Source organism: Monodelphis domestica, chromosome 1 (assembly GCF_027887165.1).
Source record: "Monodelphis domestica isolate mMonDom1 chromosome 1, mMonDom1.pri, whole genome shotgun sequence".
NCBI classification, from domain to species: domain Eukaryota; kingdom Metazoa; phylum Chordata; class Mammalia; order Didelphimorphia; family Didelphidae; genus Monodelphis; species Monodelphis domestica.
In genome coordinates this window covers 141,535,055-141,555,555 of record NC_077227.1, presented here as the reverse complement: position 1 = coordinate 141,555,555, position 20,501 = coordinate 141,535,055, and the positions used below count along the sequence as shown (strand labels likewise).

General features: G+C 34.9%; 1 protein-coding gene and 1 long non-coding RNA gene across 3 annotated transcripts in view; one reads left to right on the top strand and one right to left on the bottom strand.

The window, feature by feature from the left end:
* LOC130455782 (uncharacterized) overlaps window positions 1-11,388 on the bottom strand; it is a 12,088-nt gene extending 700 nt beyond the window's left edge. Inside the window, exon 1 of the long non-coding RNA XR_008913888.1 lies at window positions 11,105-11,388. This is a non-coding gene — a long non-coding RNA (uncharacterized LOC130455782). The remainder of the gene's footprint in view (window positions 1-11,104) is intronic.
* The window catches only part of IGF1R (insulin like growth factor 1 receptor), a 380,297-nt gene that overhangs the window by 130,878 nt on the left and 228,918 nt on the right, over window positions 1-20,501 (top strand). The window lies entirely within an intron of this gene.

Below are 20,501 nucleotides of genomic sequence, written 5' to 3'. Positions count from 1 at the left end.
TTTAGAGATAGCATGTCGCCAAACCTCACAATGCACCTTTGAGGTAAAGGGCATTTCCATTAGGGGAGGAAAGGAGGGATTGACTCACATGATGAGTGACTTTATTGCTAGGAGAGTCAGTTGCTGTACTTGGATTTCTGTTCAAAAGGTTGACCCAGAGTAGTTTGCTTTATTCATATTAATCTCATGCAGTTTTTAGGTTTTTTTTTTTAAATAAGTTCATGCCTGCAGTTAATTTTGAATAAGACTTTGGTAAGGTAATAGGATCTGTATGTTGTTTTATTTGTTTAGTAATTATTCCATAATCTTTCCGAGGTATAGGAATTAATTTCTATTTTTATTTTATTGGCACATTGAAGTCAAGGACACATTCTTCAGGGTCAGTCTTTTGTCTTTGCTTATGAATAACGAGAAACAGAATTTTAGAGCTTAGAGTTTCCTTAGAGGTATGTATAGTCACATCTCTTCTTTTTATGAATGAAAATAAGACACAGAGATTCATTAATATGCCCATTTGACTAAGATTATGCAGTAACAGAACCGGAATTCTGTTTCTTGATTTTTAATCAGGGGTCTTTAAGCCAGAGTATATATTCAGGTTTCTTTAAAAAACTGCAATAATATTTATTTGTCATTGCTTAAGATTACATAGCTAATGTCCAAAAAAGAGGAACAATTGGTAAGTTTATGAAGTCATCATGTTATCCTCTTTTTTTACATTTGAATTTGAAAAAAAAATGCCTTTTTTGTTGTTAAAAGGTTTCCCTTTGATTATAGGTCATTAATAGCTATTAAGAAGTGAACCCGTATTTTCAGTTTCAAAGGAGGTAGCCAAGTTTAGTTAAAGCTTTCACATATTTTATTTAAATTACAAATCACTTGCTTTTAGGAGTGAAATGTATAGTGGGATAATTAATGAATTTGTGATTTATTCTTCCCAACTATGTTAGCTTTAGGAATGAATGAAAGAAAAATGTTTATTATATGACAAGTATTATGCTAAAACCTAGAGATACAAAAAAGATACAAAGAGTAGAATATTCTTTGCCTTTAAAAATTAATAATTCTTGCTTGTCAGTTCAAGGTAGGGGGCAGCGAAGAGGGGTGGGAAAAATTATAAATCCTGTAACCATGGAAAGGTATTTTAAATAAATAAATATTTTTTAGAATTAGTAATTCTAATATGGAGAAAACTACATGTAAAGGAGAGATAATCAGGGAGAAGTGAGTTTTGTTTTGAGGAGGTAGAGAACGGATTTAGTAATGGTCTAGATAGAAAGGAGCAGGTGAGTAGAATTGGATAAATGAAGAGATGGCCTGGGTGAATGGTTCACTAGAGTAGCCATGGAGAAAAATATTGTCCGGTATATAGTGCCCCCCAGGAGGTAAAGTGAGCTAATTGTCAAGCAGTCATCAATCAGCTGGGTGAGCCCGTAGAGACAAGAATGCTGCAAATGAGTGATTTAACTTCCCTAAGGACTGGTTTTATGAATTCAGAAAGACCTGCATATGAAAATCCGGGTTGTAAGTCGAAATATAGAAGGAATTGGTTCAGGGATGGCTGTCAATGGATGTCTGGATATGATATGAAGAAGAAACATGGACAAGGGAATATTTTATTTTATAGAAAAAACTTAGTATGCCCAAGACTTGAATATTCTCACAGCTTTGCTGTTAGGGAGTAACTGTTTTATTGGATTCATATTTTCCTCCACTCTTAACTTGGATGTTAAAAGCTTACTTGGTGTTAGTTCAGGCACACCAGTTTCAACCCTCTGTAAAGCCTCTTCTCTGAATAGATTTCTTTTTTTCCATTTTGGCAAGAGAGTTGAATGAGATTGCTTTTTAGCTTCAAGTGTCATTGAAAAGACCTTGAAGCCTTTTCTGCCAGTTATATCATTTATCTGGTTTTGCTGCAAGTTTAATGCAAAAATGCATGATTCTTCTAGAAAGAGAAACCTCGGTTACTCACCAGAAAGCTTCTCTTAAGATCTGTCATTCTTGACAGCAGATACAATGCTGCTCTTCTCTCTCACCACCTGGAGTTCTAGAAAGACTTTTTTGGTTTCTGTGAGACATGACCTAATCAGGGAGGGGCATGCCCTGCACCCTCTAGTGACTATTAGAGACCTGTGTGGGCCAGTTTCTGGTTGTGGATTCCTCTTGAGTATCTAAGAAGTAAAATCATTAGAAGAAACACTTGCTGAGGGCCTTCCAAGGAAGGAGGAAGGGAGTTTGTACTAGCTGTCAGAGATGCTCTATCTTCAGAAAAAGTAACCCAAGTAAAGTTACTAACTTGCTCTAAAGTTGGAAGTAGATACTTAAAGGACAGTAAGAAACAAGGTCAGTATAATCAAAACTTTTTCTTAAGAAATGCTTAAGATAAATTATATTAATAAAAAAAGAAATTAGCAAAGGGAAGAAACACAATAAATGTTACTCTGCAACCCCTCCAACCCATCCCCTCCTCAAGAAAATGCTTTGCCTCCATTATTTTGGTGAATAATTTTTGCAGTATGTATGTGTGTTGCTGAATTTGGGTGAGGAAATCATAGTGGGGAATACAATAGAGGAGTTCTTCTCCCTCTGGCAACTTACTAGCTCACCAGGAGCATAGAACTAGCACAGGAGTGAAACAATTGACTTAAGATAGTGTATATAGTGAAATATCCTTAAGGTCAATGGATTTACTTTGAATCTGAACCCCTAGATGAATGAACTTCTTTCAGTACAGGTTGGCACCTTATTTGACATTTTTTGTCTTAGAGAGCTACAGGAACATTGAAATGGGAAACGACTATCCCAAAGGGTCACAAAGCTTGGGTATTTTAGATATGCAGTTTTAGCCTAGTTCTTCCTGGCTCTAAGGTTGCCTCTCTCCCATTCCTATGCCACCACTGCCTGTCTGAACTCAAGTACAATTTTCATTTTCTCTTTGCATTCCCAGGACCCCATTGGATACTTTGAACATAGTAGGTATTATAAAAATATCTATTGAACCGAATTTGGAAAACTAAATTTCTAGATTTCTTAAAACAGTCAATAAATACTCCCAGGTTTCAGCAGCCAGGAAATCAGTGAAGTCCAGAATGGTCAAAGAAGAGAAGATTCCTGGTGGAAGTGGAGCCAGAGCTGGGCCTTGGAGCATAGGTAGAATTTGGTTAGTCAGTCAGTTACTTAGTAAACATTTAGACAAAGTGGAAATTGCAGGGCACTCCAGGAATGGGGTGAACCAAAAATGGGGAATAAGGATGACTAAAATATTATTGGGGCAGTAGAAAAAGTGAGCCTGACTAGAGAGGGTCTTAACTGGGGAGTAGTGGAAATGTCGATCCATAGAACAGGATCAAATTATAAGAAGTTCTGCACCCCCCAAAAGAGATGCTTCTGACCTGATGAAAAAGGTTCTCTGGGTTTAGATTGGCCAATTGAATATATGATGAACAAAAAATATTAAATACTAGACCCTGTGATAAGCACTGGGAATATAAAGAGAAAAATCAAACAATCCCTGCCCTATAATAGCTTACCTGGTTTAGTGGGGTGAGGTGGCATTGGATTAAATACAAATGTAATAAATATAAGACCCCTAAAAAGCTGTACCTATTATCTAATAACTACAGCCTCTTTGTGAAGAAAGTATCAAGACTTTCTCACATTTATTATATGGAGGATTTTTTTTTTTTACCTAGGAGATGATGTGAGCAAGTTTTTTGTCTTTTGCAGATAATTAGATCAAAACTAGAGAGAAAGATGAAAAATTGCCTCTTTTGAGTTTCTACTGTCTAGAACCATTGCTTTTAGCTTCTAAGAAGCCTAATTGGGAAGATTATCAGGTTTAACCTACAGGCACAGATGAACCTAACCCTTACTTGGAGAAACTTGTATTTCCCACTCCTTTCCTACTTTGGGGTGCAGCCAAATTAAAAATCTTTTTGTGTTTCTGCTCAAGTAGCAGTTTGTGCTGCTGTGTGGCTCTTCAGCAAGAATGAGCATGTCTGTCTTAAATGATAGTGGAGTGAGATCCATAAGGACCATTTTATCTAAAATGTGATGTGTGCTCTCCCCTCCATTGCTAGGTAAACAAAATTTGAAATGGACTGGATATATGACGTGGATTGGTTTTTTTTTTAAGATGCTAACTTTACACACCTTTTCAGTTGTTGCCCTAGGACTTGACTCTTAACAGTATGTAGCAGCTCAAAGAAATAACCATAGCAACCCTTGTTTCACAGGACATAGATTCTTCTTGCCATCCCTTACATCTCCCTGAAACACCCACACATGAAGAGGGGAAACTGAAGCTTTTTTTCTTAGTTATAGTCAAAGGGTTTTTCCAACAAATATGTTTGTCTTTTTAAAAATTTTTCTTGCTCAGCATTTAATTTACAAAGCCAAGTGATTGTATTTGCTTTCTGTTTTATTATTTTACTTTTAATTTGAGAAATCATTTCTCCAAATAGATCGGGCAATGAAAGAATGATTTAGAAATTTATGGGACTGAAAAGTATGCCTTATTAGGCATTTCTCTAATTTTTCTCTATATAAGATGAAGGGTTGTGGTGGTGGTAGTAGTGTTGGTGCAGGGACTAGAGAAGTGGGTCAGAGTTATTTGTGCAAATTAGCTTATGTAAACAATGTTATTTAATAATCTCTTTATCTATGTAATTCTTATTTAATATAACCTTTAAAAAAACCTTATTTTCCACCTGTATTGTATTGTATTGTATTGTGTTGCATTGCGTTGCGTTGTGTTGCGTTGTGTTGTGTTGTATTGGGTTGGGTTGGGTTGGGTTGGGTTGGATTGGGTTGGGTTGGGTTCAAAGCAGAAGAGCAATAAGACCTTAGGCAATGGGGGTTAAGTGATTTACCCAGGGTTATATAGCTGAGAAGTGTCTGAGATCAAATTTGAATCCAGAACCTCCTATCTCTCCATCCACTGAACCACCTAGCTGCCCCCATCTAATATATCTTTATGTGGACTCTATAGTCCTTGAGATAGAATTCATAGCCTTTAATTCACTAGAGTTATAGGTAAATGTTAACTTTTGAACGATCAAATTTTTTTTAAATGTTCACATCAGAGCTTGTGGATAATCTATCAGAATTTCAACACCCTGACTTCAGTCACAATGCTTTTAACAGTTTATCTTTGTGGATTTCAATTCTCCCCTCTATTTCCTTTTATTGTCCAATTTATCTATCAGTACACTGAGGAATCATTTCCTCATCTGAGGACAATTAAATTCTCGCCCAAATTATGTATTATATTTGTCTAAGTCAGAGTCATTAGAGCAACCTTTCCTTTCCAGAACTGGTACGACCCTTATTTTTACTAATATGTACATATGCTGTTCTAGGAAACTTGTTCATTCTGAGTTCTTTAGTAACTCAAGGATCTATAATTTTATCAGGTTGAGGTGGGAGTATTATTCTTCTTTCTATGCATATCACAATTCCTGTCGAATTTATTTGGAGGTCTTCAAGATATTCTATAGCAGAAAAAGTCTTCTTTTTCACTTCCAATTTGTGATGAGCCTCTCCTGACCTCACTAGGCTGGTCCTTGGATAACAAGACAGTTCATTATCAAAATAGTTCTTTATTGGCTTTGGCTCCTTCCACATCTAGCTCAATGATCTTTAGTTTTTAGTTTTTCTTACCTCAACCCATCTTTAAATTTATATAGCAGCCTACAAAAATTAACTGGTCCATTATTTGTTGATGGTAGCTGTCTACCCCGAAAAGCAGTTTTTGACTTTGTGTGGATTTTTTTTTTGAAGTACAGTTCTTTAAAAGAGAAAATTCAGAATTTGTTTGGGGCTTAGGGTACTTAATTCAAAACTCTGTGTCTAATGTCCACTAGCTAGCTCATCAATGGTTGATTAGTAGTAATAGTTACATTAAGAAGAAAGCCCCATAAAATAAAATTGATTTGTAGATGTGAACAAAACTACACAACAATTTTCTAATCAATCTCTGAAGCTAATTTGGAAATCCAATTAAAAAAAAGAAAGGAGACTGGTTTTACAAAGACCTTTCTCATAACTTTATGAATTTAGACCTGGGAGGAGCCAGCTGAGAAGTCACCTAGGTAGTAATTTCTATCAGTCTTTGAATTCAAGGCTGTTGACTAAAATTCCATTCTCTTCCCTCTACTGCCTCTCTTCTCTGAAGCTGTAAGAGAGAGGAAACCCTTTGGTGAAATTTTATTTAATTGCTCAGAATGAAAATTAAGACTCTCAAAAAGTATGTTTCCATCTTTTTTAGATTTTTTTTCTAAAAGTTTTTTTTAAAGTAAACTGGTAAAGTTCAATGGATGCTTTTAAAGGTAAAGTATAAGCCTGTGTGTGCATGTATCACTGATGAACCAACTACTTGTAATTTTGCCTTTAACTTAATTTATTTTTCTGTAATAAAGAGGCTTAGACACTAAGTTTTTTTTTTTAAATAAACTTCTCATGTTCTTCCTCTCCTTACTCTCAATTTAGAGATAATATTACTTATGTATGGTAATAATTATTAATCTCCCACCCCTACCAAAACTCACACAACATTTAGGGAGAGGTGGCTTTTCCTCCCTTAACAACTGGAAATTTTGAGGCAGAAGAGGAGAGCTGACTTGGCCTGGATTCCAGGGTGTCAGTGCGGCCATCTAGCTGTCACTGATTTTTATTCAGTAACTATTTATAGATCGGTACTGTATGTCCTAAAAAGTCTGTCAGATTTTAAGTTAAATGTATATATCTGGATGCAGTGAATTTCAAGGCATTTTTGCGTTTGGATTGGTCTATATAATCTTTTAAAGTGTATCACAGCACAAGCTGTAAAACATCTCTGACATTTGATTCAATGCGGAAAAATACCAACATGGATTTTTATCTTAGGGGAAGTGCCCTGGTGGTCCTTTTGACTCAGACCATATGTATTATAATAGTTCAGCTATGAAGAAGTAGTTTTATGTCCCTACAAAATTGCCAATCCCAGTAAACACCAGGAAATTGTGGCTATGTATGTGTGTCAGAAGATTTCTTAACTACTTTTACACTGTATCCAGGCACTTAATTTTTTTTTCCTTAAGGTAGATCTATTTTCAGCACCACAGTGTAGTGTGGAGGGGATGCTGAAGAAAATAAAAATTATTCTGACCATTTTTTTACATGCATTCTATTTGAAACAGCTATGACTGAATTCCCTTGGCAAACTTGCTTGTAACCTGCTAATAAAATTGTAGCCCCTTCAAACCCCCAATCTTTGATGTTTAAATTCTCCATAAATACTGTCATAATCTGTCTCTCGAAGAGCTGCTTCTCCCTGACCTTTTCATCCCTAAACAATTTTGCCTTTGAGCCAGTAGCAGTTTGTGGAAATTGTTTTTTTCACCTAAGCTGCCCAGTGGCTGGCAAACCAGCTGCACATGGGGGCAGCTGTGTGTTGATGTTGAATGCTGCTGGTTATTGCGAGGCTGGCACTATCATTTTTCTCTTTCCTAATGAAGCATTAAGGTTCGTTTACATAGTTATAAATATAATAATTATTGCAGCTGTGGCACTGTGCCTAAGTCATCTTGAAAACTGAACACAAAATCTTTTTAATAGCCTCATAATGGTCTCTTTTGAAGTGTTAGAGGGTATTTTTTAAAGTAACAATATCTGTGCTACAAGTGTCATTATTTACCCTGAGACTTGAACATTTTGACCGTATCAGAACATGTTTCCTTCTGCACCTTCATCAGGGAGCGTGCGTGTTGTCTTGAGATATTAAGCGTGTTCGAGAGGTCCCAGGATTACAGCTTACTGGTAGGGTGTCTACCTTGGCTCCTTCGCATGCCTGGAGAGAGTCTTTAACCCCTCTATGTTGGCCAGGTTTTATGATAATTCAATAAAGACTATCTCAGTCTGCGTGTGTGAATGTTGTATATTCTCTCTTTATTTCTGGGGAATGTAGATTCTGTCATGAGAATTTTTCCAAATCACTGCTAGAGTTTGGGTCATTGTGTAAATGGTTACATTTCCTGTGTATTATGATTACCTGTGATCTGATGAAGACAAAACAAAGACTATCACTGTGATGGCAGAGGAAGAGAACTATTGCTCAATCCTTTTCTTGGCTGGTATTATTAGTTCTTTTATTTCTAATTTATTTTAAAATTGCATTCAAGTGACAAATACTCTGAGCTGTTCTCTTTTGTCTTCTGGGAAGAAAAAGAAAGTAGTGTGGAAAGAGAGCTCCCAAAAGAGTTTATACCCTGGATATCAACTTCTGGGCAAAAACAATCCAGCTTGCCCATGTACACATAGTAATAATAGCTAATTGTTTATATAGTGCTTTAAAGTTTATAAACTGCTATGCATACGTTATGTCATTTGGTCCTCACAACAACTTTTCAAGATAGGTGCAATTATTCCCTTTTTATGGATTAGAAAACTGAGGGTGAGGGGCTATGTGAATAACCCAAGGTCACATATTTATAAAATGTCTGAAATGGGATTTGAACACAGGTCTTTTTGATTCTAAGTCTAGCCGCTTTTATGTCACAGTTACTTTCCAGAATAAATAAAATATATAAAATCTAGGAAGAGGCTTATCTAGGTAGACTTGAACAAATTTCATGATTATTCACTTGTTTTTTTTTATTGCCTTTAATTATTTCAACATTTTATTACTTAATTACTGATATTTACATTATATTATTACATATAACATGCTTAGTATGATGTTATATCAGTTCACAAATCCAGCAAAAACAATGGAGATGAACAGTGAGTTGGTTCAGAATTTAAGTGGAGGGAAAGAGCAGTCTGGATGGTATTTGGGAAATTGTGGGATGTTTCCAATGATCCCAAGCTGCTCCTTGGCACAAAACCCCATATTTTTCAGTACAAATGTTCTCCTGGTGATATTTTATGTTTGCAATTCGTGGGATATCACAATCTCAGTAAAAACCAAAGTTATGGGTGACCCAGAGGGCAAGGGAGAAGACTCATAGATGCGTAAATAGACTATAACATGTTTCTAGTGATGACTTACACTAATAATAATAAAAATAACGGCAATTATATAGTACCTGGGAGGTAGGTGCCATTATTATCAACCTCATTATACATTTGGTAGACTGAGGCAAAGGTCAGACATCTAGTAAGTGTCTAAAGTGGATTTGAACTCAGATCTTCCTGGCTCTAAGCTTAGCAGTCTATCTACTGCTATCTCTATAACATATACACGATTGCTTTCTAAATATGAAGACATTTGGGATCTCTTGTGGCATGAAGAGATAACATATCTGCCATAGTCCTCTTCAATGAAAACTCTGACTTATTAGAAAACCAGAGGAAGGGGGCACCTGGGTAGCTCAGTGGATTGAGAGACCTAGAGATGGGAGGTCCTGGGTTCAAATTTAGCCCCAGACACTTCTGAGTTGTGTGACCCTGGGCAAGTCACTTGACCCCCATTGCCTAGCCCTTACTACTCTTCTGCCTTGAAACCAATACACAGTACGGATTCCAAGACGGAAGGTGAGGGTTTAAAAAAAACTAGACAACAGGAGGAAGATGTCTAGTTGCTTATTTGTTCCTTCCCTAATCTTCAAGATGTCTTGAGGTTAGAATTATATCTATCTAATATATCTCAAAAAATGATAGTCTAGGAATATAATATGTTGAAGGCCACCAATGGACCTCCAGTTTATCAGTGAGTTAGGGGGATGTCTACCCCAAGCATGTGAAGATATCCCTGGTGGAATAGGTGGAAGGGAGTAATTTGTTCTAACATGCTATGAAGGAGGCAGAAGCAGACACCAGAGAGCACTTAGAGCTTGGTCAGAAATTGAAGAAGCCAACATCATCCACTGCATCCTGAGCCCTTTCTAGTCTTGACTTTTGTCTTGCTCCTAGACTTATGTCTTGGGAAGAGAGAGTGAGGACAGTGACTTTGTGCAACTCTGCCTCACTCTTAAATCCTATTTACTCAAGGGTCAAAAGATGTTGAGAATAAAAGGCCTTTTCTTGATCATTTTTTGGAGGAAGGTCATAGCTTGCTATGACCAGCTTAGTTTCTTCTCACCATACTGGTTACACAAAAGACCATATGATTCAAGAAAAGTGAGTAAACCTATTTATCCAAGCAAACAGTAAAAAGAAGTCAGCGAACTTGTACAATTTAGGAAAGATAAAGGGGCTCTTCGGTGGTGAGATAAAACTGTTCATTTCAATTAAGGAGAGGGGAGCCTCCAAGGGAGTACAACCAGCAGTCTCAAGGATTGTAAACCTTGGAAGTCAAGGGGCATACTGGGGAGTTGGTTGTGGTAGTGGTGGTTGGACTTAGAAGCACGGATCCCATTAGTCATTCTTGTCTCTCTGGAAATTGTTCTCCTTGGTTTTTGTAACATCTCTTATCGAATCAAAAATAAATCTCCCTCCACAACCTTAGCACAGCCGGCAATGGGCTGTATTTCAGAGGAAGTTGGGGTAAATAAATAAGCATTATTGAGCACCTGCCAGGTGTCAGGCACTATGCTAAGGGTTAGGGATATAGAGAAATTTAAAGGGGGAAGCAGCACAAAAATGCCATATTCAAAAAAGAGAGAAAGTGGAGATAATCTCAGAGGTTAGGCACTAACATTAAGGCTCAAGGCACTACATTTGTTAAGTATCATTAAGATGATATCAAAGATTTCACTAAGGAAATATCTGATGAGAAAAGATCATAAGCCAACCTTATGTATAGTGAGAAAAGGATCCTTGATGGATATCCCAACTGCTGCAGTAGTTCTTGGGATGGGTGGGATGGGGAGGGAATGAGATAAGCCTTTAGAAAGTTGGATCACACCTTTGTGGAGGATCTATGGGAGACCAGGAGTAGCTATGTGGTGCAGTAGATGGAGTGCTGAGTTTAGAGTGAGGAAAACTCATATTTCTGAGTTCAACTGTGACTTCAGACATTAGCTTTGTGGCCTTGATCAAGTCACTTAACCCTTTTTTGCCTCAATTTCCTCATCTGTAAAATAAATGAAAACTCAATGGCCATCTTAGCTCATGATGGATAGGAATTCCTGACATAACATATAGATAAATAACCATTCAATCTCTGCATGAAGGAGGAACTTACCACTTCCCAACAGCCTATTCCACTTTTGGAAAATTCCGATGGTTGAGAAGATTTTCCTGATGTGAAACTTGAATTTCTCTTTGCACTTTATATGTATTGCTTCTGACTCTATACTTGAGGGTCAAATAGAACAAAACCAATCCCTCTCTTGAAGCAGCCCTTCAAATTCTTGAAGAAAATCAGTCTTCAGATTTTTTTCTTCTCCAAACTAAACATTCTGGGGTCCCTCAAATAATCCTCACATCACATGGATTGAAGACTTTTCATCCTACTGGGTGTTCTCCTCTATTATAAATGCCATTCTTTCAATATTCTCTAGCTTCTTGATGTCACAAGGACAGAATGTTGACAAAGAACAGAACTGCACATTGTAAATAGAATAGTGAATCCATATAAGGTAGGGAAAAGGAAATAAAGAGGGAGAACATTCATTACAAGTTTTAATTCAATAACAACAAAGCAATTCTCATGAAAAATCCTAGCAATATAAGTTTGCAGAACAGTATTTGAGACCTAATCAGAAACCTTCCAGCTAAAAGAGATCGTGATCTTCCTGAACCCTTAAAATAGTTTCTTCCCAATCAGACAACTGTCAGATAGACTAAATAATATTGGGACACAGATTTGTCTAACTATGAACAATGTACATTTCTGTTTCCTATTCTGGTTATTGTTCTGAATAGTATCATTTAGTCTTTATTTTCATCAAATGACCTACCCAGTAAGCCAACCTTCATGCAGGAAGGTTTATCAAACAAAAGGAATAATAGCCTTTTTTGAAAAAACCTAAAAATAGGTATATTTTATTAAAGTAAATGAAGACCTAATGTTGAAAATGAGTGGACTGGACAAAAATGCATCATTGTACCATGGATGAACAAATGAAATAAATTAGGTTCTACTTCATATAATGCAGAAATATTTTATGATTGAACCTGTTCATCAACAAGCATATTTAAGTAGTTCTGCTTTAGTAGAAAAATAATGTTTGATTTTTCTGGATTTTTTTAAGGTGAGCTGTGTGGTTAAAGCAGAGTTGGTTATGATTTAGAAGATTTGAAAAGTGTAGTTTTATTATTTAAATCAGTATTTTAAGAGTATATGTTTTTAAGGGTAAGTGCTTTAAAAGAGATGAGATATCAATATTAAATTTATGAGTCAGTGAAAATAGCATGGAAAATGATGTGAAAAGAGGTACAGTAATATTCATGACTCTGGCATTAACTTGATGTTTGATTCCAACAATCCAGTCTGTGACAAAGAAACTGAGGCAGAACTCTAAGCACCTAACAATTTATTAGAGATATTGTTGTTCCCTAAGTAACTATGATCCAAGACTTTCCTCTGTAGTTGAGGATCCCTCTAACTGAGACAATTGCTTTAATAGCTGTCGAGGGAGTATTCAAAGTAGAATTTTTGTTGTTCAGTCATGTCTGATTCTTCATGGACCCCATGTGAGATTTTCTTGGGAAAGGCACTGGAGTGGTTTGCTATTTCCTTCACCAGCTCATTTTACAGTTGAGGAAACAGAGGCAGATAGCATAAAGTGATTTGTTCAGGGTCACATAGCTAGTAAGTGTCTGAAGCCAGATTTTAACTCAGAAAAATGAGTTTTCCTGACCAGGCCCAATACTTTTATCTACCGTGCCATAGAATGCATATAGTACAATCCATGATTGGTTAGGTCTAGAAGTGTGGAGAACTTATGATTAATTAAGGGACATAAACATCAATTAGTAGTTTTTAAGCAATGTTTAGTTAACAAAAAGGATGGGATTTTTCACAAGCGGTAATGAACATGAGGTATAAAAGAAACAAGTAAAAGGGGAAACTTTTTTACTTTTTATTTTTTAACACAACTCATAATATATTTGTAGGAGGGGAAAGGAAAGGGTGTAATGTTTATATAGACCTAATTAATAAAATATAAATCTCTTATAAACCAAATCAATACATGGTAGAATAATTGATTCTGATCAACATAATTCTTATTCTAATAATATTAATTACATCTGTCCTACTTGTCCTATCTATATAATCACTGATACCCTTAAATCACAATGAATAGAATAAATACTGAACAGAGTAGCGTTCTGAAAATTATCCTCACTACTATATGACTATAGACTTATCACTTCATTGCATTGTTCTTTGTCTCACTTTCCATTCTCTAAAAAATCGAGTCAGTGCTGTAATCAGAAATAGCACTTTTCTCTCATAGGAGAGTTTCAAAGCAACCAAAGCAGAGCATTGGTGGGAAGAGGATTTCACTTAAGCATGGGGTCAGGATTGGTGTGAGGGTGATGTAGGTTCTTAAACTAGCTGGTTTCTATAATAATGCTGAGATGAATAAAGTTTCCTTTGGAATTCAACATTAATTCCAATAAGATATGCTAAGGAGCAAAAAAAAAAAGAATGAAAGATTAAGGAAAAAAAGTCACTAATGGGAAATCAAATCCAGGACTTTGTTTTAGTATATTGAAATGAGCTAAAATGATGATATTGATAAGATGACAAATACTGGTGGGCTGGTAAAATAAGAAGAAAAAAACAAAGAAGTGCTTGGTTCAGATGTGTAAAATTAAAACATTAATAATTTGTGAACTTTGTCATCTACATGAGAACTAATACCATGAAAAGGAATTTTTATAAAAATGTGGTTTAGTTGCATGAAAACAATGATTATTATGATTTATTGAAATTATGCCCTATACAGACTTAATTGTTATGTAGCACAATAACAATTATGTATGTCATTAAATGTGCATCAAATTAACTTTGTTGCAAGTTATGGTTAAAGTGGTAGACTATATGTCAGCAAAGAATGCTTACAAAATAATAAGACTTACTCCACAAGCCATACATCCATTTAGGTCATATTTTACGTACTTATGCTAAGTTTTCATAGTGTATTGTTCATTCTTCACAAATTTCTGTTCATTGCTTTTAAAAAATCAGAGGGAACTTTGTTTCGTTATATTCAGTAGATACTTAATGAAAGGCTAACAAGATGAAGAAGTTGGCTTGGCTGGAAGAGGCAAGGTAACAGTGTAGTTCTTCAAAGACTTTAAATACTATATATTATCCATTGAATTCTACAAAGGGCAGATAGGTATTAGGAGAAAGTGCATAATAAAATTTCTTGAGGGGACAGTTTATTATGGAAAGAATTGAATGGGGGAGAGGGACAGAAAAGAAGAAACTCATTGAGGTGATAGTGTGAATGTGGAAATAAAGTACGATAGTGTGAATAAAGGTCCTGAAGACTCAACTTTATCTCTCAATATTAATTATATTCATTTCAGAAAGGAATTCTATAATAATTTTTCTTCTGCAAATTTTGCAAAAAGATTTTTTTCTCTTACTGAACCTCACATTCATTCTCTTGTAAATGAAGATTAAAGGAAAAAGTAAACTCTTATGGAAAAACTATCAGCAACATACTATACATAAATGTGGATGTTAATAGGCTATTCATATTACTCACACTTTCTGTAATGTGTTAATCTGATTACTCTAGGGAAAATTTTTTATTGTTCTTTTCATTTAAGAGGTTCATTTTCCCCTTATAATGCTGTTTCCTTTTTCTTCAAGCTTTGCTAATTCTTGGAGTTTTAGTGATTCAAGATGTCGAGTAGGCACCAATTTGATTGAAATGTTCTTTTTTTTTGTTAAAGAAAGAAAAATGTGTTGTACGTCCTAAATTAAGTTAAGAGCTCCTCTGTTCATCTTGAGGATCCTAGCATTTCTCAAAAAGCAACTGTTGACATTTCACAATTTATATTATTTACTGAGTAGAGATTGTTTTCTTTTAAGAACAAAGGATAATGCTCATTTTCTAACTTGTGCTGAGCCCATTTCCCACTTCACCTCCTTTATTCACTGAATAATTATAACCAAAGTAATGAAAAACACCTTTTTAAGTTGTGGTATGGCTGCTCATTCATTTCGGGAAGTCTGTCTTTCTAGCTTCATGTTGGTTCTATTACTGATTTGTACGTTAATGCAACTGGTCCATTAGAACACTTTGTGCCTCAGTGGTTCAGTTTCCAAAATCAGAATAATACCTTGAGTACAATCACAGACTTATAGCTAAAAAAGGACCTTAGTAATCATGAGAAATACACATTTCTCAAATTACAGAGGAATAAGCTAAAGATCACCTTCTGGTGATTATGTATTTGTTAACCATCAAATTATCCTTGTGAATCATTACATATTAGCACACTGTAAATGTGATCTCAGGTTGGGTGTTGAATGAGGGCTCTGATAATTGTTTCTTAAAGCTTACTTTCCCAGAAGATGTCCTTTTGAGAAATTTCCTTTTTCCCACCTGTAAAATGGGAGTGAAAAATGATTGTATCCCCTTTCACAGGATGGTAGATGTTAGGACCAAATGACACAATGTTTGTAAAGCAGTTTGGAAACTTTTAAGCACTGTATGAATGTTTTAAATTCATAGTTGCCATAATCATCCAAATTTGCTTTAGATGGAATCAGAAAATGTATTTTCTTTTGAGATCGCAAGGATTTGTTTTAGCTGTTTCTCCTGAGAAAAAAAATTTTTTTAAGTATTCTTGATATTTTAAACACTTAACGCCACATTTGATTTGTTCCTGTGGCTGCTGTGAGACTAATAAATAAATATTCAATTTATATATTTCCTTTTGCCTGCAGTTCATACCTTTTCACTATGAGGTCACCTTTTTATTACTTAGTGGAGGTTTTTCCATCTTTGTTCATCAACTATAACTGTGCTTCCACCACCACCCCCAGCCCCTCTTAAAGCACAGGACCTTCTGCAAATTCTTTCAAAGTGTTTTGTGGAATAAAATCAAAGATGTTGCCACAGAGAGAGAAAGGGAAAAAAAGAATTTTTATGGAATGCAAACTGTTCACAAACAAGCATATTTATTTGCATTAAAATGCTTTGGATACCGTAGAACAAGAAAAAGAAAGTTTTTTTTGGTTTTGTTTTTAGTGGAAATAAATCATTTGCTTGAAATAATTGCACTTCATGAGGAATACCAGATGTTGCCAAATGAATATCACCAGACACTCTGCTAACAAGTAAAGGGAAGGGCAGTTAGGTGGTTCGGTGGATAGAAAGCCAAACCTGGAGCAGGAGGTCCTGGGTTCAAATGTGACCTCAGACACCTCTTTAGACATGTCTTAGCTATGTGATTTTGGGCAAGTCACTTAACCCAATTGTCCAGCCCTTACCATTCTTTTGTAGTAGAACTGTCACTTAGTAATGATTTTAAGAGGGAAAGTAAGGGTTAAAAAAAATAAAGGGAACTCAGATTTAAGGAAGATAATTTAGTTATTAATATGAGCTTTTGTAAAGAAAAAAGGGCTCTATGAATATTGAAATAATTTAATAAAAAGGACACTAAATTATTTCATCAACTTAAAATATGTAGGAGTAAGACATGTAAAGCATAGGACCTATTGAATTACTTGAAATACCATTCATATAAACATGTGACTGGAAGAGGAGATTTGCTAAGTCTTTAATTGAATGAAACTCAAGCATGTTAACTGGGCACAACTGCCACATCTATGGTTTTTCATTGCATTTCTATTTTCATTTAATATTTACCAATGGTTTCATCATAATGGCCCTGCCTCTGTACCAAATGGGAAGGTATGAACTGGTTCTATTTCACATAAATACATTGATGAGTTGGCCTGTCCATCAAAGATTTTGGTATTTCTCAAAAATACTACTAGAACCTAGTTAACAGCATGTGGGAGAGAGGATAGAGGGAAGTATGAGAAGGAAAGTAGAGACAGGTACCATATTCTGAATGATCTTAACACAAAGATTTCCAAGATTGATCCTTTTAGTTGTAGTTTTGCCATTATTTACAATATTTTGTCACTGACAGTCTTCTATATGATGCTTTAAAAATATGTATCATGCCTTTTTCTAAGAACAAAACAAAATGGCAAAAAACAAAAATAATAAAAACGAGTACCAGTTATTTCATTGAGCTAGGCTTTTCCTATTCTTTAAAAAACTCAAGGCTTCAGTTCTAACATATATATATATATATATATATATATATATATATATATTCTTTATTCACATTTGGAGGGAAAGAAAGACAATAGTCATTGGCAAGAGTGAAGAAGCACCAGTGTATAGCTTGTTCTTTTCACTGATATTTTAACAATGTCAAAGGATATCCCTTTAGCATTTTAGATGGACTCCTTTGTGGATTTATGGAATGAAGTGGACAAGTTTTACCCAGCATTGGCTGATATGGAAGCATGCAATCTGCATCTTTGTAGGAGGTTTCCCATGCCAAATACACATAAATACATCTATCGATAGTTTTATTTTACAGATTCATTGAAGGATTCCAAATGAGTTTTAATGGAAGGAAAATAGTAGGGATGTGACTATACAGTATTCTGGGAATTTGCTCCATTTAAGGATGTAATTCCAGTATTGAAAGTGTCTTCTGTGAAAGATATTTAGGTGTTTAAATTAATTTTTAAAATGACAATTGATAACAAGGGATATTCTACAAATGTGAAAATTATTTATGGTTGAAAGTTATTCACATTAGTTGAATTGGGTTAATTTTTATAACATAGATTTTGCTTTTATCATCTCTTTATTGACTCTGTGTCCCTATAATGATTTGATTTTATATTAATATAGCAATTGTCAGTATTTTTTCTATACAGTCATCCTTTTGTTATTTTCATAATGTGAGACTTTGCAAATAATAGCTAGCATTCACAAAGCACTTTTTGCAAAGCACTAACATTATCTTCAATAACCTGGTATGTCTATTAGTATCTAAACAGAAATGCAGGCTAAGAGGTTATTTACCTAGGTTCACCCAGCCAATAACTGTTAGAGGCAGGATTTGAATTCACACTTGTTGATTCCAAGTCCAGGACTTTATCTACCATTTTAACTCTCTGTCCAAATTAATACCAGTAATATGAATTAGAATAACTGGGCTAAAGTAATAACCTCTTTATTGTTTGGGAACTTTTTATTTGTTTATAGTTCCCCTACTATAGCTGTACTTAATCATATATTCCCAAACCATCTTGAATATGCAGTTCATTTGTGGTTTCCTTTGTCAACAATGTATAATATGTATTTAGATTATTTAGTACACAGGGATTAATTTCACTATTATTAAATCTGTTTTATAGATTTTTAAAAATTAGCCTTATTAACCCCCTCCCTTTTTTTTTTTTTGCTTAGTTTGCTTGTTTTAGTGTTTGTTTCTCTTTTGGGCTTATATTTTATTCTTTTTTTTCCTGTGGGTAATATTACATGTGATATTTATTAAAATGTATTTATACATGATTGAGAATTAAGTTTGAATTGTTAATTGTCCACTTGAACTTTATTACTTTGTAAATCTTTGACGCCACCTTATAAAATTTCAAAGAAAAGATAGACCAAGAACTTAGTTGTATTGAATTATTATGTTTTTGATATTTTAAGATATTAGTTAGAATTTGCAAGTCTGAAGTTGAAGTAGACTAAGATTTTAAGATAAGTCTATGTACATTTTCCCTCTGAAATAATGGATGTCATTCCATATAGTTTTTAGGCGTTTGCCTTCTTGTATGTTAACAGTGAGAGAGGAAAGGGTAAGAACTGTCTACTTTAAGTCTGAAGTAAGATTTTGAAGTCTGTTTACCTGTTTGTGGGTGATAATCTTCCCTGAAGAATGTTGCTACTGAGGAGAAATTCCTGGAATTCCTCAAATTGAATCATTAAGGTCTTAGTTATCTCAACTATAGCTAACTAAGAACTGATAGCAGAGCAAGTAATGGGTTTGAGCTGTTCAAGGAAAATGTAGCTGCTAATGAAAACCTTACCTTAAAGTTAGTGGAATAGGCTGTCAATAGAAATCATAGACTACTCTTGACCAGTTTCTGCAAGGGATAAGCAGCCTTCCAGAAGTCCTACCACACATATACCACACCTAAGAATCTTATTTAGTTTGTAATGGGGCTGAGATTATCCTGTGAGTGAGCAACATGCCACAGGAGGTTCTGATTTCAATGAGAATTTTGGAACTAAAAACTTATCTGCTAGATGACTGCTGTGTATGACAGAGACAGACCTGTATGTATGTATATATGTATACACAGAGATAGGCAAGGAGGATAGAGAGCTGGCCTCTGTACTAAGAGGACCCAGTTTCAAGTCCAACCTTCTGGCATGTCTTAGCTGTGTGACTGTGGGCAAATATAAGTTGCAAAAAAGGGAAAAAAGGTGCTATACATATATACATAGTGATGCAATATTAGATAGTCTTTTTAAAAATGTAAACTTAAAGTCCATAGCCTTATAGGTGGATATCTTACAACTTAATATAGCTTAATAAAAAGCAAACCTATAACTTTACATTTGAATAGTGTTTTTTTTTTACCTTTTAAGCTTTCAAAATGAAAGAAAATTAGAATTAGCATCTCATTTAAAATTTGTAGTCATATATTTGGTACATAGGAAAAGTCTGTGAAATGTTTTTTAGCTTTTTTATAAGTAAAATTCCAACTAAATTTCCATCTTCAATAGGAAGTGTTCCCTAAATGCTTTTAATTCTAGAGCCTTTTCTCTGTTAGTCATCTCATATTTATCTGGCATATAGTTTGTTTACTTTGTATATATTCATTTGCTTGTTGTCTTTCCCATTAGAGTATGAGCTCCTTGAGGTCAAAGACTATCTTTTGCCTCTTTTTGTATCTCCAGTGCTTAGCTGAGTGCCTGGTACATAGTAGGCACTTAATAAATGTTTATTAATTGATACAGAGCAGCATTGTGACCTACTGGTCAGCCAGTAGCATAACTTGTTTAAAGTATGTATATAGAATGAAGCTGCTGTATCTTTTTAGTCTTTTTTTTTGTTGTTGTTACCTGACTCTTAATTAATGTCCTGGAAGTTGTAGGAATCTGAGAAAATGATTGTAATTAAGGACTCATTTTTTTTCTCTTCCCACTTCTCTGATGAAATGTACACCAAATACAATAAATGCCCCTTTTTTGGCCAGAAGTTGCAGTAAACTGGTGGTCAGTTAGCTTTGGAGATTAGTAAATGGTTAGACTATTGTAATATTTGATTATAAAGACCTTTATGATAAGGATCATTATCTTATTCTTCTATTCATTCCTCATAGTTTGGTGCCCTTAAAAGTTGTGCAGTTTGTAAGGGGAACACAGTATTCAGTGCAGTGGAAAGAAAGCTGAATTTGGAGCCAATCAGGCAACATTTATTAAACATCTTTTAAGTATCCAACGCTGTGCTAAGCCAGAAGAAATAGTTTTAAATCCTGGCTTTGCCACTTCCCCATCCCATCTTGTTTAAATCAATTAGCCTCTTCAGGATTCAATTTCTTACTCCCTTAAATGAGG